This window comes from Sceloporus occidentalis, unplaced genomic scaffold (assembly GCF_023333645.1).
Source record: "Sceloporus occidentalis isolate IW3139 unplaced genomic scaffold, rSceOcc1.0.p SCAF_38, whole genome shotgun sequence".
Taxonomy (NCBI): Eukaryota; Metazoa; Chordata; class Lepidosauria; order Squamata; family Phrynosomatidae; genus Sceloporus; species Sceloporus occidentalis.
In genome coordinates, this window is record NW_028317018.1 from 6,362,086 (window position 1) to 6,377,500 (window position 15,415).

At 54.2% G+C, this 15,415-nt stretch overlaps 1 pseudogene; it reads left to right on the forward strand.

The window, feature by feature from the left end:
• Nucleotides 1–8,568: 8,568 nt before the first annotated feature.
• LOC149290676 (18S ribosomal RNA) lies at nt 8,569–9,181 on the forward strand (annotated as a pseudogene; the record flags this gene model as incomplete).
• Between the last annotated feature and the right edge of the window lie 6,234 nt (nt 9,182–15,415).

The window sequence follows — 15,415 nt, forward strand, 5'->3', positions numbered from 1 at the left end:
GATCCAAAAAATTGTATTTAAAGAACCCCTGTATTTTAAAACCGCTGCTATACGTTGACGCCCTGGGGAGGGGCCCCTGATGCCGATCTCGTTGCCGAATGCCTCAACATTGCAGAGGTACCTCATCGTAGAGGTACGTCATTGGCCGTCAACTGACCATTTTTGCGTGACGTGCCTGGCATGTCAGTTGTCGTTAAGGGGTTAAAATTTGTTGGTTAGTTCAGAGAAGAATATTTCCTTGGTTTTGCTGTTGGATCCGTGAAGAAAGAGATGCGTTTCTGCACCTCTCATGTCCATGGCATGCCCATGCTGTGACAGCTTATCTGCTTATCCCCTATGTTATTTTGGTCCCATACCTGTTTTCCTGTGTTACACCCCATCCCTGTGCTTTTCCCAAGGATTAAAGGCTCACAGACCCTGTATACCCCTAATGTTGGTCAGATTTCTCCTCCTCCCTGCTAGCCGCAGATTCATGGAACTGTAAGGCGGCTAGGAACCTTGTCGATGACCGATGACAATTGGCACTGCGTCAATAATGCCATTTTTTGTCCCACCATGTCGCACTTTTGAGGTTACATAAAGCTCATGTTACAGGCACGGCTATGAAACGCTGGTCCGGCTACCGCACAGACTATTCCCGGGGAAGTTTCCGGGGATGTTGCTCAGGGTCCCGACGTCGGATCACGTCGCTTTTTGAATCATAACATCTTCGGACCCTGAGCTCTCCATTGATACCCTGGGATTGACGCTGTTCCCTCAGTATCACCCCGAAATAGTGACTCTTTGTCGGGTGGGCACCCATACACACACACACACACCAGGACAGGCTCTGCTATACTGATAACCAAAAGTACACAAACAGCAGGACACAATCTACGACACAGACATCTACACCAGGATGGATTTTCCACACTCCATTTTTGTTGATACCCCCCTTAGTGTTTTTGTCCCTTGTGTATTGATGCCTCAGCCAGCACCTTTTTAGTATAGATTAATGTGGTGCCCCCAGAACCTTGTATGATCTCCTCCAGCCACCGCTATTTGTATTAATGCCCCCAGCAAGCCCCTCCCTTTATTATTGATTTATGTGATGGCCCCATCACATATACACATTAGACATGCATTTTTAACTACATAATAAGTATTTATCTCTTGAAATTGAAATATGATTTCAAAATAACAGCTGAACTGGCAGTTTCTTTAATATTAGACCCTGCTGCCGATATGTATTAATATTAGACCCTGCTGCCCATATATATTAATATTAGCCCCTGCCAATATATATATATAAATATTAGACCCTGATGCCGATAGCAGCTATAGATCAACACATTAACACACCCTACCTGTGCCATCTTGGTCCCCATGGCTCCAACACCCTGCTTGTGCCATTTTAAATAATATTAACCCCTTAATGACAATTGCCGGTCCTGGCACGGCACGGAAAAGCATGTGCTTTACAACAATTGACGTGCCAGGACCGGCACGTCTTTAAACGGGTGCAGAAAGCGATCTACTATCGCTTTCTGCACCCAAAAAGCGTTGCTGAATGCCTCGACCTCGAGGCATTCAGCAACGCCGCGATCGGCACAAAGGGGCCATCTCTGGCCCCTCCACGGACGCCCGTTTTAAAAGCGTTTAGGAGGCGATCGACGATCGCCTCCTAAACTTAAATGGTGTCGCTGGAATGCCTCGATCAGGAGGCATCCAGCGACACCAAACACTAACCTTTTGATGGGCTGTGACCGCTCCGGAGAGCGGTCACAGCCGCAGCTGCCGGCAATCTTCGCCATCAAGGAAGATGGCCGCCGTCCTGTAACAGGAACCACAAATTTTAAAAGTTCGCTAGATGGTCCAGACCATCTAGAGAACTTTGGCTCCACTTGCAGGTTGAATACAGGTACTGCATTCACCATGCAAGTCAATGGAGCCCAGCTTTCTAATCACAGTGTGATTAGTAAAAATAAATTAAAAAATAAAATAAAATTAATAATAATTAGAAAAAAATAGTAAAAAAACAGTAAAATGTAAAAATCATTTCCCACTGATGTCACTATCAGGGGAACCTCCAAGTTGAAAAAAAATGTTAAATTTTTTTTTTAAAAAAATAATAAAAAAAAAATATATATATATATAAAAAATATATTTTTGTGAGCAAGTCCTAAAATTAGCATATTAGCTTAAAACAATTCTCGCATGGAAAGAGTTAAAATACTGGCATATTAAATGCCCGTGGGGTGTCTACTTTTAAAAAATGTATGATTTGATGGGGTAAATTGAATGGGCCAGGTTCAACAACGTCCCAATTAACACGGGGGGAAGGATGGTCACACATCTAATTTCCAATTAGAAAAATGCACACGTACCAAATGTGGCCTTTTAGTTCCCCCAAAAAATGACACACCCATGCATGTGGGGTATCACTGCACTCAGGAGATGTTGCTGAACACATTATGGGGTGTCGTGTGACAGCGGCATATACCAGGAGCTGTAAATTCATACATAAAGTAGGTGTGTGTGGGAAAAATACACACACAAAAATATTACTGCAAACTTTGAAAAAATGCTGGTGGTAAAATATGTGCATGCAAAGAGTTAAAATACCAGCATTTAAAATACCCTGTGGTGTCTAGTTTTGAAAAATATATGGTTTTGTTGGGCACACTGAAATGGCCTGGCTCAAAGATGTACCAAATAGGGCATGGGCAGTGGATCCCAAATGCCAAAGTTCAACATTGAAAAAAGCGCATGCCCCAAATGTGGCCCTTTTGCCCCAAAACAGCCAGGCAAAATCATTCATGTGAGGTATCGCTGTACTCAGGAGATGTTGCTGAACACATATTGGGGTGTTTTGTGATAGTGACATATACGAGAACATTTTAATTCATACCTGAATTAAAATGTGTGTGGAAAACCAAATGCAAAAAAATGACTACCACAAAGTTTGACAAAGACTGGTGGTAGATATGGTGCATGGAAAGAGTTAAAATACTAGCATTTGAAATACCCTGGGGTGTCTAGTTTTCAAAAATATATGGGTTTATTGGGCACACTGAAATGGCCCGGCTCAAAGATGTACCAAATAGGGCATGGGCAGTGGATCCCCAAATGCCAAAGTTCAACATTGAAAAATGCGCATGCCCCAAATGTGGCCCTTTTGCCCCCAAACAGCCAGGCAAAATCATTCATGTGGGGTATCGCTGCGCTCAGGAGATGTTGCTGAACACATATTGGGGTGTTTTGTGATAGTGACATAAACTAGAACATTTTAATTCATACCTGAAGTAAAATGTGTATGACAAAACAAATGCAAAAAAATGACTACCATAAAGTTTGACAAAGACTGGTGGTAGATATGGTGCATGGAAAGAGTTAAAATACTAGCATTTGGAATACCCTGGGCTGTCTAGTTTTCAAAAATATATGACTTGATGGGGTAAATTGCATTGGCCGGGTTCAAAGATACCCGAAATGGCACATGGGGGGAAGAATTACCAGATTTGGAAAAAATGGCTTTGAAATAGCAAAACGCTACCTGTACTTATTGCCCCATAATGGGTAGAAAAAAGCAAAAAAACATAAAAACATTGGGTATTTCTAAACTCAGGACAAATAGTAGAATCTATTTAGCAGGTTTTTTCATTACCTTTTATAGATGAGTAAAAGATTTTTCAACTAAAAGTTAGAAACAGTCATTTTTTTCTAAATTTTTCACCATATTTTATAATTTTTTTAATAGTAAATAATATGATACAATCAAAACAATGTCATCTAAAGAAAGCCCTTCTTGTCCTGAAAAAAACAATATCTAATGTGTGTGGGTTCAGTAAACGGGAAAGAAGAAAATTACAGCTAAACACAAGCAGCGCAGAAATGTTAAAAAGGCCATTGTCACAAAGGGTACAAAAAGTAAAATCAGCCTTTGTCTCGAAGGGGTTAAAGAAACTGCCATAATTATACACCTGACACACAAACACTTTTAGAGTCACTCACTAATTCACACTTTCATTCACATAATTCATTCACACAAATCATTTACACATATTCATTAGTACATTCTGCCCAATTCATTAATTCTCTCCCTCATTCAGACAATTCATCCACACATTAATTCATACTCACTCATTCACACTTATTTCTATATTCTTACCCTCTTTCTCACTATCTACCCCCTCTCCCTCCCTTACACACTTTCTACCCTCTGTCCCCCTTTCTATCTACCCCCTCTGCCTCCCTTATCACTTTCTACCACCTCTCCCTCCCCTACCCACTATCTACCCTCTCCCCTCCCCCGCCCACTATCTACCCTCTCCCCCCACCCACTATCTAACCTCTCCCCCACCCACTATCTACCCTCTCGCCCTCCCCTACCCACTATCTACCCTACCCACTTCCCCTACCCACTATCTACCCCCCCCTTTGTAGTTCACTTACCTTGAAGTCCTGTGGTGGGAGTGCAGGCCTTCGTCACCCTGCTCTGCCACAGTGCGCGCTCCTTCACTGCTGAGTGCCAGAATATGACTTCATATCCCAGCGCTCAGCATGAAATGCCAGCACCACGACGGAGGTAGAGACTCTGTCTCCTCCGCGTCAAAATAAAAACATAAGAGCGTTTCTATTCATGCTGCCTGGGACCCGGGTCATGTGGTCACAAAGTTACAGCTAGACTGGCCTGGCCCACTGGGCACATGCCCACTGGGCACATGCCCACTGTGCCCGATGGCCAGTCCGGGCCTGACTATAACATATCAACCAAGTAATCATGACTGAATACAATCTGCCCTTTCTTAGCCAGATTGTATAATAAAAGCCTCTGTTCACCCCAGCTCTGAGGCAACCTTTACCCACTGCCGAAAACTCATTCATAAAAGACATTTTCGGGGGCCCTCTCCAATTGTGCTATGGATTTACTTTTTCCCAAGTTATTGGGTAATAAGTACAAGTAGCGTTTTGCTATTTCAAAACCATTTTTTTCCAAATCTGGTAATTCTGCCCCATGTGCTATTTCGGGTATCTTTGAAGCCGGCCAATGCAATTTACCCCATCAAACCATATATTTTTGAAAACTAGACACCTCAAGGTATTTCAAATGCTGGTATTTTAACCCTTTCCATGCACTAATTCTACCACCACACTTTGTCAAACTTTGTGGTAGTAATTTATTTTGTGTTTTTTTATCACCAAAATTGCGCTTCAGGTATGGATTTACAGCTCCTGGTATATGGCACTTTCAAACAAGACCAAGAGTACAATGGGTTTGTCAGGTTGTTTGGGAGGTAAAACGCCACATTTAGGAAGTGCGCACTTTTTAACTTTTACATCTGGTCCTACTGCCCCCATATCCTAATAGGGCCATCTTTGAAGCCGGCTAATTCAATTTACCAGGCATCTCATTGGTCGTCACCTGACCATTTTTGCGTGACGTGTCTGGCCTGTCAATGGACGTTAAGGGGTGAACTAAACTCTGTAGACCCTTTTTCTTTGCACCAAAGCCAGCACAATATCATTTCTGAAAACACCAACAGCGCATTAGGAAATTTGTTTCTGATTTGAATAAAAACATTCTCAAGGCAAAACATGAAGTGATTTAACCCCTTCAATCCCGGAGAAATTTTGCCATTTTTGCGCTATGTCGGTTCAGCGATGATTCTCTTTTACTGTGAATAGTGTACCCATATAAACTATATATTGTTTTTTCAAGGAGAGATAGAGCTTTCTTTTGATACCATAGTTGGATGATTAGCTGAAAATTTAGAATTAGAAATTTAGTAAAAAGTAGCAAGAAATCTGTGTTTTTTTCATTTTCCCTCTGAATCCTCACAAAATTAGGTAAAGAGACAGAAAATTCCATCCAGATTTATCCATTTAGGTGTCCTGTAGATGTCGATGTGCCCAAAGTGCCCGTTCCCGGCCGCATAAGTTGCTCGCGGCCGGCCGGCAGTTTTGCTCTAAGTCCCCGTTTTTGGCAGGCCAAGTTGCTTGAGAAACCCTGGAAGTCAATGAGGTCGGATTTGCCGGCCGCATCCGACCCTCGCTCCATCGAAGTCGGCATGCCTTGCCGGGTTTTCCCGGTGGTGACGTGGAACCCCGTCCCGGTTCGCCAGGGACGTCAGGCACCCTCCGCCGGATATATAGGGATGCTGCTGCAAGTTCCAGAGAGCCGGCTCCCAACGACCTCGGGAAGCCCAGCCCGGGTGCCGGCCAGGTCCCGGCCCCGGGAACCCCACCGTCCGGTAGACCTCCGAGGGTCCCGCCCGGGGCTCCACGGACCTCGGGACGCCCGGCCCGGCTGCCGCACCGGCGGTCCAACCCGCCCAAGTCCCGGGCCGGCTCCCGGGAAGACCACCTTGGGGTAGACCTCCGAGGGTCCCGCCAGGGGCTCCCCGGACCTCGGGAGGCCCAGCCCGGGTGCCGCACCGGCGGTCCAACCCGCCCAAGTCCCGGGCCGGCTCCCGGGAAGCCCACCTTGGGGTAGACCTCCGAGGGTCCCGCCAGGGGCTCCCCGGACCTCGGGAGGCCCAGCCCGGGTGCCGCACCGGCGGTCCAACCCGCCCAAGTCCCGGGCCGGCTCCGGGAACCCCACCGTCCGGTAGACCTCCGAGGGTCCCGCCCGGGGCTCCCCGGACCTCGGGACGCCCAGCCCGGGTGCCGCACCGGCGGTCCTACCCGCCCCGGTAGTTGCTCGCGGCCGGCCGGCGTTTTCGCTCTAAGTCCCCCTTTCTGGCAGGCCGAGTTGCTTGAAAAGCCCTGGAAGTCTATGAGGTCGGATTTGCCGGCCGCATCCGACCCTCGCTCCATCGAAGTCGGCATGCCTTGCCGGGTTTTCCCGGTGGTGACGTGGAACCCCGTCCCGGTTCGCCAGGGTCGTCAGGCACCCTCCGCCGGATATATAGGGATGCTGCTGCAAGTTCCAGAGAGCCGGCTCCCAACGACCTCGGGAAGCCCAGCCCGGGTGCCGGCCAGGTCCCGGCCCCGGCCCCGGGAACCCCACCGTCCGGTAGACCTCCGAGGGTCCCGCCCGGGGCTCCACGGACCTCGGGACGCCCGGCCCGGGTGCCGCACCGGCGGTCCAACCCGGCCAAGTCCCGGGCCGGGTCCCGTGAAGCCCACCTTGGGGCAGACCCCCGAGGGTCCCGCCAGGGACTCCCCGGACCTCGGGGTGCCCAGCCCGGGTGCCGCACCGGCGGTCCTACCCGCCCAAGTCCCGGGCCGGGTCCCGGGAAGCCCACCTTGGGGCAGACCTCCGAGGGTCCCGCCAGGGGCTCCCCGGACCTCGGGAGGCCCAGCCCGGGTGCCGCACCGGCGGTCCTACCCGCCCAAGTCCCGGGCCGGGTCCCGGGAAGCCCACCTTGGGGCAGACCTCCGAGGGTCCAGCCAGGGGCTCCACGGACCTCGGGAGGCACAGCCCGGGTGCCGCACAGGCGGTCCTACCCGCCCAAGTCCCGGGCCGGGTCCCGTGAAGCCCACCTTGGGGCAGACCCCCGAGGGTCCCGCCAGGGGCTCCCCGGACCTCGGGGTGCCCAGCCCGGGTTCCGCACCGGCGGTCCTACCCGTCCAAGTCCCGGGCCGGGTCCCGGGAAGCCCACCTTGGGGCAGACCTCCGAGGGTCCCGCCAGGGGCTCCCCGGACCTTTGGAGGCCCGGCCCGGGTGCCGCACCGGCGGTCCTACCCGGCCCCGGTCCCGGCCGCGGCTCCCGGCCCGGCCCCGGCTCCCGTGAACCTGCCGCCGGGTAGACGGCCGAGGGTTCCGCCCGGGGCACCCCGGACCTCGGGCCACCCAGCCCGTGTGCCGCACTGTCGGTCCTACCCGTTCCCGGCCGCCCAAGTTGCTCGCGGCCGGCCGGCGTTTTCGCTCTAAGTCCCCATTTCTGGCAGGCCAAGTTGCTTGAAAAGCCCTGGAAGTCTATGAGAACGGATTTGCCGGCCGCATCCGACCCTCGCTCCATCGAAGTCGGCCTGCCTGGCCGGGTTTTCCCGGTGGTGTCGCGGAACTCCTTCCCGGTTCGCCAGGGTCCTCAGGCACCCTCCGCCGGATATATAGGTGAGCGGTCGGCGTCGACCGCCACGACCAGGACAACGACCGATCTGGTGCCCCGCGCCGGGCCGGGGAAGGCAACCCTCGCTCAGGCGGTCCCCGGCGGGCCCCCTGGTGCAGGCGAGCGGCCCGCCTCCCCGCGCACCTCCTGGCGCGGACCACCGCGGCCCGGCCCGCGGCCCTGAGGTCTCTCCCCCGGGCCGGGGGAGAGCCGCCCCGGGCGCCGGACCCCCCTCGCAGGCGAGTTTGCTCGGCCCCGGACTCCCAGCGGCCCGAAGCCGCGGCCGGTTGGGGCTACCCGCGGGCGCTCCACGTCCCACCCCGGGTTCCCCCCGCCGCGGAGCACGCACCTTCCTTTCTCCCGGCCCTGAACGAAGGGAGGGGGAGCGCGCGCTCTCCTTCCGTCCCCGCGGCCCCCTCGCCGCGTCCCCCCTTACGCAGACCCGATCCGAGGGTCTGCGTAAGGAGCGGTCCGCCGGGGGCCGCGTCCGGGCCCGGCCGCCGCCGGGCCCCCGCGTGACGACGGGAGCTACCTGGTTGATCCTGCCAGTAGCATATGCTTGTCTCAAAGATTAAGCCATGCACGTGTAAGTACACACGGCCGGTACAGTGAAACTGCGAATGGCTCATTAAATCAGTTATGGTTCCTTTGATCGCTCCATCTGTTACTTGGATAACTGTGGTAATTCTAGAGCTAATACATGCCGACGAGCGCTGACCCCCAGGGATGCGTGCATTTATCAGACCAAAACCAATCCGGCGGGCTCGCCCCCGCCGGCCGCTTTGGTGACTCTAGATAACCTCGGGCCGATCGCACGTCCCCGTGACGGCGACGATACATTCGGATGTCTGCCCTATCAACTTTCGATGGTACTTTCTGTGCCTACCATGGTGACCACGGGTAACGGGGAATCAGGGTTCGATTCCGGAGAGGGAGCCTGAGAAACGGCTACCACATCCAAGGAAGGCAGCAGGCGCGCAAATTACCCACTCCCGACTCGGGGAGGTAGTGACGAAAAATAACAATACAGGACTCTTTCGAGGCCCTGTAATTGGAATGAGTACACTTTAAATCCTTTAACGAGGATCTATTGGAGGGCAAGTCTGGTGCCAGCAGCCGCGGTAATTCCAGCTCCAATTATGGCTGGGCGTCGGCTGCTCAGTGTGGAGTTGGGAGGCGAGGAGAGTGGAGGTGTTTTTTTTTTGTGCTGGTGGAACTGTTGTTTGGAGCTATACTTTATTGTGTTTCGGTGCTGGACATTTACTACCCCGGGGAAGGTAACTGCCTCCCCGGGGTCCCATCATGGCCTCCACCCTCATAGAGGAATGGAGGGGCCGCATCTCCACCATATGTGACAGTTTGGTGTACACGGAGGACGGCATCTTACTCCCATCCCGGGAGGCTGCAGGAGCTGTATGCACGGCTGTGCGTCGGAACATGGCGGCGCTCGAGGCATACACCACGGCCTTGAGCGCCAAGATAGCCATGTACAAGAAGGGAGTCGGTCTGCCCCACCATCTGAGGGCCGACCCAACTTTCCTCCTGTTGCTGGGGGCCCTCAATCTACGGGCCCTCGCCCTCAGGGACGCTGGGGCCAGGGCCTTGGAGTCCGCCGAGGCGAGGATTGATACGACCCCGGAAGATGATGAGGAGGCGGTGGAACAGGGCCCTTCCTGTGCCCACAAGGCTAAGGTGGGGCTCCCAGTACCTGCGGAGTCGGACAGGGAACCCCTCAGGCAGGCCCTGGCTAACCTCCAACAGGAGTTGCGTTCCCTGGGGGAGGAGAAGGAGGAGGTTGCCGGACAGCTGAAAGAGCTCCGGCAGCAGAGCAACAGGGTGGGGAGTCGTCATCGCGGCCCCATACGGGAGCGATCGTCTCCCTGAAGGAGAAAGAAGCGGAGTTGGCGAGACGCACAGCCCAGACCCGTGACCGCGTGCGGCTCCTGCAGGAGAAGCTGCGGGAGCAGGAGGTGGAGGAGTCGGGGGTGCCACCGACCCCGGAGGACCCGGAACCGGTGGCGCCTACGTCGCCACCGCCACCATCACAGTACGACGGGACCCAGGAGAAGTCCGCTATACGAAGGCCGCTGTTTTTTTCAATGGAGGAATTGGACGAGGAGGAGGACATTAGGATCCGAGCTGCGCCACGGAGGCGGAAAAAGAAGACCACCAGGAGCAGGCCCGCTATCCCATCGTCCGGGGAGGAGAGCGTCGGGGATACCCCCCCCATCATGTCCGATGGAGACAGTGCCGGGTGCGGCTGCGGTCCCCGCTGGGGTCACTCCGGCAGCGGTGCCGGTGACCCCCGGGGCTCCCGCAGCCGCGATGCCGGTTGCTGGCTCCGCCCCCGCCGCGGAACAGGCCACGCCCCCCGGTAATTTTAAAGTCACGGTGCACAACACACACACTGTATGCCAGGGGACCGCGGGACCACCCGCGATGGCCCCTACGGTCAGGACCAGGGTGACACCTTCCCCCGCCGTGACACGGGGGGTCGCTGCGGTGGCCGCGGTGCCCGCCGGTGGGTCCACGGGCGGACACGGTAGCGGGGCCACGGGGGGGTCCACACTGCCCATAGTGCCCACTCCAACGGTGGCCCCAGGTGCGACACCCGCGACCGCTAACGCCTGGGCGGCGGGTCCCCCGAAGGTTCATGTGCCACCACCTGGCGGGCGGGCTACGGGACTCCCAGCGGGGCAACCCATGAGGAGAAGGAACGTGGTCCGCCTGCTGCACGTAGCGGAGGGATCCGTGCCCGATAGGAAGCGGGTGGTAGGGGCCCTGAAGGACCTGGGCTTTGCGGTCGCGGACTTTTTTGCCATCATCCACGTTAGCGGCACCCCTGAGTATGACATCAGCTTCATGTCCCCGAGGGGTCTGGAGAGGTTCTGGACCCTTTGGGAGGGGGTGCCAAAGTCCGGCGACAGCCTATGGGCCCGGTTCAATGTTCAGGCCATATCGCGCCAGGAGGTCCGCAAGGTGAACTTCCTGGTGCGGAATGAGTCCATACCCGTCGCGGACATACTGGTGTGGGCCCGCAGATACGGGGAGGTCTTGACCACCCCGGTCAAGACTCTCTGTGAGGACGGGATCTGGAACGGCGGCTGGATGGTCAACACGGGTATCGTGCTTCTATCCCGGTCAGCCCCGGGTGTGCCACAAGTGTGGCTCGCCCCGGCATTTCAGCATAGGGTGCGATGTCACCAAGTGCACCCTATGCGGTGTTGTAGGACACTCCAAGCAGGAGTGCACTACCATCCGTTGCAACCTGTGCGGGGTGTTGGGTCATTCCTACAGAGCGTGTCCCGAAGCCCAGCACAACTTGGACAGCATCTGGGAAGGTGAGGACGAATTCGCAGAGGAAGACCCGCGGCCAGTTGTGGGGGGCGCTCAGGACAAGGCTCTACCCGACGCCCCAGATACCTCCTCCGGCACCGACCCCGTAAGTAACATCATTGACCCGTTGCCTGTCCGTCAAAAAAAACGAACGTCTCACCCCATTTCTGTCTGTACTCCTTCCACAGGCATCACCACACGATCGGCGTCAGGACCCCGAGCCGCAACCACGCGGGATGAGTCGGGGTGGACGACTGTCGGTCCGAGGAAGGAGACCCCAACTCAGGAGGCAGCTCGGAGAGGTCCGGTAAGATCCTCCGCCTCTGCTAAGACCCCTTCCCGGGGGGATCCACCCTCCACACTAGAGGGGGAGAAAGTCCCTTCGGGACGGGGGAGCTCCGGGGCCCCGAAACCCAAAGCCATTGTTGTTGCTGCCGCAAAATCATCAGCGGCGGCGGCCGTCGCTGAAACCGCTATCGGCAAGACGTGCGGGGACATACCAGTCCAGAACAGGTTTAGTGCCCTGATGGACTGGGGGACCCGCATGGAGGTCGAGGAGGCGGCAGAGGCGACGGCGGTAGTGGCGACAGCGGCGGGGGAAGGTGGAAGGGCCGCGGAAGCTCGAGGACACCTGGCAGAGGTGGAGGATAGCGAGTTGGTAGAGGTGCCGATTCCGGAGGGGGATGCCTTGCCCGCGGGGCTCTCCGCGAAAAGGTACCCCTCAGACTCGGACGGTGAGAACGTACGGAAAAAGGGAAAGTCTCCTCATTCTCATCACCCTTGATGGCGACTCTCCCCATACTATCCTTAGCCACTCATAACGTGGCTAGTATTAAGACGTGCAGGGCCCGATTTCTAGCCTATGATAACTGGCACAGGGAGAAATACCATATAATCTTTGTCCAGGAAACCCGCCTGGACTCCCTGGGGGCCCTGCATGCAGCTAAACGTGACTGGAGATGGGGGCACTCCTTTTTTTCACTAGCCACGGAGGGCTACGGGGGAGTTGCCATCCTGTTCCAGGATGTGGACATAACGTTCAATAGGGTGATTGAGATAACGAAGGGTAGGTGCGTAGTTCTTGATGTGTCGGTAGGCAGGCAGCCTCTCCGTCTGATTAATATCTATGCCCCCCAGACCAAGTGGGAGAGGAAGCGTCTGTTTAACGAGATAGAGCCTTTCCTCTACACGTCCCGGCATATTGTCTTTGCTGGTGATTTTAATACCGTTACTAGGACCAAAGACAGGAAAGGTGGGAAAGACAAACCGGGATACGACGCTTTGGCCCTTACTAGAATAGTCAGGCAGGCAGGCTTGGTAGATGTGCATATTAAGCACAACCCAGACCTCACAGGTTACACATATCAGCGAGGTAACTGCCAGAGTAGGATAGATAGGATTTATGTTAAGGAGTCTTTTCCGGTGACGGCACTTGTGCTTAAACCGGTTGAGTTCTCCGATCACCTTATTCTTACCTGTCTGTTAAATGTCTCGCAGGCTCCGCTAAGAGGTAAAGGGATTTGGCGACTTAATTCTGACATCCTGACAGAAGGCTGGGTCCAGCAGGCTTTCGAGAACTTCTTTCATGACCAGGTCACCGTTGCGGAATTCTGCACGACGAAGTCTGAGTGGTGGGAGATGGTGAAGGTGAGAACCCGTGCCTTATTTCGCTCTCTTTCTCAGAACATCCAGTCCTCAAGGTACAGGACTTACCTCGGGCTCCTGTGCAAGTTAGACTGTCTGGTGTCACAACGAGGTGATCCCGGGGACATCTCTAGGGTCAAATCTATGATGAGGACGTTCCAGTATGACAGGTATGCCTCCTTGCTCAAGGAAAGGGATCATGGGGCTTACCACTCACCCGATCCTTTTCTTAGTTGCAAAAGGAAGGAGTCTACTAAGATCATTACCTGTCTGCGGAACACCCTCGGTGTCCTGGAGGAAACTCCTCGGGGGATACAGAGGGTTGTCCGCGATTACTATGTGGAGCTCCTCGGACAGAGGAGACCCTGCCGACATCAGGCGGACGACTTTTTGATGGGTCTTTCCCTTCCTGAGATTGATCATGGAAAGCTGGATGAGTTGGTTAGCCCAATCACTGTCGAGGAGGTCACGGAGACAATATTAGAGCAGACAAGGAAAAAATCTCCGGGCCCTGACGGTCTTACGGCCGAATTCTATCATGCCTTCTGCGGTCTCCTGGCCCCTAGTCTCACCGAAGTTTTTAATGAAAGCCTGGAGAGGGGGATACTCCCTCCTTCGATGAGATCCTCGGCAGTGATTATGCTAACTAAGCCCAGAGTTGTCGACACGGCTGATGTGGGGAACTGGCGACCCATATCACTCTTGAATGTCGACAGGAAGGTTTTGGCGAAGATCATTTTTAAACGTTTGCAGGGGGTCGCAAGTGAGGTCTTGTCTGATTCTCAATACTGCACCGTGAAGGGCAGAACTGTCTTTGACGCCGTCTGCGAGGTCAGGGAAGCCATCGAGCGGTGTAGGGTAGAGGATGGGGATAAGTATCTCTTGGCACTTGATCAGTCGAAGGCGTTTGATCGGGTGGATCATTACTATCTGTGGGCAGTCTTGCGCAGGTATGGCTTGCCGGGAAAACTTATCAATTGGCTGATTTCTTTATATAGAGGGGCCGAAAGCTTCGCTCTTGTTAATGGATGGAGAGGCAAACCGTTTAAAATCCGATCTGGGGTGAGGCAGGGCTGTCCCCTCAGCCCCCTCTTGTACGTCTTTGCTATAGATCCCTTCATCCGAAGGGTTGATGCAAGTCGTTTAAGAGGAGTGGCCCGAACCCCAGGAAGGCCCTTACGGATACTGGCTTACGCTGACGACATCTCTGTGATTGTGTCCGACACACAGGAGGCAGTCACAGTGGATGAAATGATGAAGAGCTATTCTGCTGCCACTTCCTCCCGGATTAACCGAGACAAGAGCGTAGTTTTCTGGTGCGGGAAGGAGGGGAAGCAATTCCCTCTCCCCGACGGTTTCCCAGTGGCCCGTGACCAAATTCAAATCCTGGGAGTTAAGTTCAGACCGGGAGACTACTCGTTGGTCAACTGGACCGAACGGTTAGCAGTGGCCTGCAGCAAGGTAGACGAGTGTTGCCGGTGGAAACTGACCTACAGAGAAAGGGTTCACCTGATTAAAACCTACGTATTACCCCTGTTTACGTACGTCAGTCACACCTGTCTTTTGCCATGTAGCCTTCACTCGCGGGTGTTCGGTTTGTTCTTTCGCATGTTGTGGGGGAACAGGCTCAACCTCATTAAGCGGGAAGTGACGTACCTAGCCCGGCGACACGGTGGGTTGGCCATGGTTAACCCAGTTGTTGTCCTGACTACTAACTTTCTGAAAAGGAACTTCGGGCCTCTCGGAAGAGATGACCCCCAGACACCGGGCTGGGTGCACAGTTTCATGAAATGGGGAGACCCCTTTTTACAGGACTGGTTTATGGGCGGGAGAGTGAAAAGCATGCGTGTTCGGCACGGCTCCTATCTCCCGACTTCGGTAGCCCAAGGAGTGAGGTTGTTACGCCGGTGGAATGTGACGGTTGAGGAGGTCAGGGATACACCCAAGCGAGTCCTTGACTCTAGGGTGCTGGCCACTCACTTTAGCGTTTCGCTGGCCTTGAAAGACTGCGCGCCACGGACTCTCGCTTCGGGATTACAAAATCTAAATTCCGAATGACTGCCCGAGAAATATCAGGACGTGGCGTTTCTCAGTTTTCACGGTAGACTATATGTAAGAGGGAATCTTAAGTACCGGAACATAGCGGATCGCGGTTGTCCCCGGGTGGAATGTTTCGGGAAAGTTGAGTCCATGGACCACTTTCTGCTTGAGTGCCCCTTTAATGTGGACGTTTACCGGGGGGTGTCAGTCGCCTTAGGTATCCCATTCCTCCCTCGCATGTCATACGCGGAGTGGGTCTACGGGACGACCAACAGCAGGGGACAGAGGTTTAATTTGAGCACTGTTTTTCTAGTTAGCGCAGTTATTAGATATTTCACGTGGCACGCTAGATGTCAGGT